This window comes from Tupaia chinensis, unplaced genomic scaffold (assembly GCF_000334495.1).
Source record: "Tupaia chinensis unplaced genomic scaffold, TupChi_1.0 Scaffold000394_1, whole genome shotgun sequence".
Taxonomy (NCBI): domain Eukaryota; kingdom Metazoa; phylum Chordata; class Mammalia; order Scandentia; family Tupaiidae; genus Tupaia; species Tupaia belangeri.
This window is the reverse complement of record NW_006159896.1, coordinates 2,673,903-2,677,138: the sequence shown is the minus strand read 5'-3', so window position 1 is coordinate 2,677,138 and position 3,236 is coordinate 2,673,903. Positions and strand designations below refer to the sequence as shown.

Sequence of the window (3,236 nt, the reverse complement as noted above, 5' to 3'; positions counted from 1 at the left end):
CTCCACTAGAGAGTTCATGCACACATGAGAAGGCGCCACAATTCTTTCCTCCAATTCTCTGTCCTGTCACGATTTGGGGCACACATGTATGTACCTGGTGTGTTTTTCAAGCTAATGGAGCCAAGACTTGAACCCTAGTCAGCCATGTGGAATCTGGCTTCCTCTGCCCAGTGCTTAACCATTGTGTTATGGGACCAGCTCATATATTCTGTTGTTCTTGCATGGAGTACTCTATAAATATAATTGAGGTCAAGCAGTTATAAATGGTTAATAACATGATTGAAGTCATCTGTAGCCCTTACTAATTTCTACACTTTGTCTATTAATTATTAAGAGAGCGTTATTGAAATCTCCCCTACAGTGTTAGGCTTGTAGATTTCACCTTTTCATTTCTATTAATGTTGGCATCATGCATTTTAAAGTTTTATTATTAGGTATACAGTCACTCCTCACTTAAAAACCCATCTTTTTAACAACGGCTTGGACTTACCATCAACTCTCTAGCCCAGTTCTCTAGTGTGGAGAATCCCCTTTCTTTCTTTTTTAAATTTATTTTTATTTTATACATTTAATCACATCATTTAGCTTGTAAGTTGAATTTACCCAACATGACTACACTTCATACCAGTCCAGTTGAGGATACAAAACATGTTATCATCCACAGATTATAATCTATTTCTGTGTCCCATAAATGTCTTAGCTTTGTTTTTCTCCTTAATTTCTTTCCTTACACTCACCCTCTTCACCCATCCTCTTTCCTCAGTTTCCGGTATCCATAATCATTTTCAATGCTTCTGTGCCCTCTAATCTTTTAGTTTCCACCATAGAGTGTGGATAACTGGTATATGTTAAGCAGAAACATACAATGTCTCTCTTTCATAGCCTGGCTTGCTTTGGTCAGCAGTAAAATTTCCATATTCATCCACTTTCTATCAAATGCCAGGGTCTTGTTGTTTTTTATGGCTGAGTCGTATTCCATAGAGTATATGTGCCACATTTTTTCAATTCCATTCATTTGGGTTGGTTACATATCTTAGCGATTGTGCAATAAACATAGATGTACAAGCACTTTTCTGAGCATTCTCCTGTCCTTTGGGTAGATGCCCAGGAGTAGAATTCCTGGATCATTTGGTAATTCTACTTGAGGAGCCTCCATACTGTTCTCCACAGTGGCTGGAGCAATTTACATTCCCACCAGCAGTGTAGGAGAGTTCCCCTTTCTCCACATCCCCACCAGCACTTACCATTTTTTGTTCTTTTTGTTGTTGTTGTTGTTATAGGGTGAAGTTTCTGTTATAGGGTACATGTGCTTGCCAGAAAGACAGAGAGAGAAGGAGAGACAGAAAGTGAGAAATCATCCCCTGGTGGGGGATGGCCACACTGCAATCCCTTCTCCTCCATTCTCCTCTCAGGATCTTGGGCATGCACACACATGTGGCCAGTGTGAGTTGAAGCCACCAGGTCTGGGACTCAAACCATAGTCAGCTACATGGGAGTCCAGCAACATAGCCATTATGCCAACTGCTGGTCCCCATTTTTTGTTCTTTTAATCTTTGCCTGGACTTTTGACTGGGGTTAGGTGATAACTCATTGTGGTTTTAATTTGTATCTCTCTTAAGATGTGGGATGTTGAGCATTTTTTTATATGCTTTCTGGCTGTTTGTATGTCTTCCTTCAAAAGTTGTTTATTTAGCTCATTTTCCCATCTTTTAATTGGGTTCGTCATTTTTTTTAATCATAAAATTTGTCTGGAATCATAAAAGATCCCATATTGCCAAAGCAATCCTGCACAAGAAGAGTAGAGTGGGCAGCATCTCATTCCCTAACCCCAAAATATATTTCAGAGCTGTGATAATCAAATCAGCATGGTATTGGCACAAAACCAGACATGTGGGCCAATGGAACAGAATAGAGACCCCAGAAATAAACTCCAGAACATACAGACAACTGATTTTTTTCTTAACAAGTAAAATATGAATTTATTTCAGTATGAAAACTTTTTGAAACTCATACATAGTTTTCCCATTACACATTTTTCCATGAGCTTTTTTTTCTGAAACATGTTTTTAATTAATTAATTTACGTTCATTCCCTAAGCATCATCATAGCTTACAAAATGTGATTTCCCATCCAGAATATACTGCATAGTGGCTTAATCATGCATGTTACCATCAATCCAGAATATACTGCATAGTGGCTTAATCATGCATGTTATCATCAATAATTTTCCATTTTTACTTTCATATATATGTATGTGTATATAAATATATGTGTGTGTATGTGTGTATATATATATGTATGTATATATATACATACATATATATATATAAAATCCCTATTTCTGACCCTCTGCCCTTTTCCACCCTCCTCCCACACTATCTCTGGTGTCTACAGTTGTTTTCCATTCCTTTTCCTCCCACATTTTATGGATCACACAATTTCTTTTTTTTTAAGAATTATTTTATTTTTAACTTTATTTATTATTATTATCATTATTATTTTCCAGTTTGAGACAGAGAGAGAGAGAGAGGAAGTGAGAAAGCAAGCCACCAGGTCCAAGACTTGAACCGTGGTCGGCCATGTGGGAGTCCAGCGCCTTTAACCACATGCCACTTGCCAGCCCTGATCACACAATTTCTTAATAATCTAACTACTTTTGATAGCAAGTTCAGCTGATAATTTCAAGAAAAGCAGTTTTAACTTAAATAAATCAAAGAAATGCCAAGGAACTTCGTTTAAAACTTAAAGCCAGGAAACAGGTTAGAATTCTGTTCAAATAGTAGGTACATGAACCTATCGACAGCTCAAGACAGGACAAAAAATCCTTAAAACTGGAAAACAAAGCCTCGAAGGAAATCAGCAATGTTTTAGTCAAAACTCATAAAATACTATTTCACCAGTTCAGTCTCCTGTACTTAATCTATCTTCTGTTGTGGTTTGATCTTCTCAATTAAATTCTGGGATATAATATTCAACTCCAGACTTGTCCCTATGATTACGTTGGCCATTTTCTTAGTTTTGAGTTCTTATTTCTGTGTATTTAATTTTCCTGGTATAACACTCCCTTGAGAACTTCTTGGAGATCTAGTCTGGTGTTGGTAAATTCTTTCAGGTTTTGTTTATCTGAGAATGTTCTTGTCTTTCCTTCCCATATAAAGGATAATCTTGCCGGGTATAGTATTCATGGTTGAAATTGGTTTTCTGCTAACACTTTGAATGTATTTTCCCACTCTTTC

General features: G+C 37.0%; 1 protein-coding gene across 15 annotated transcripts in view; it reads left to right on the top strand.

Annotated features, from left to right (window-relative positions):
* RALGPS1 (Ral GEF with PH domain and SH3 binding motif 1) overlaps positions 1-3,236 on the top strand; it is a 284,196-nt gene that overhangs the window by 77,413 nt on the left and 203,547 nt on the right. The window lies entirely within an intron of this gene.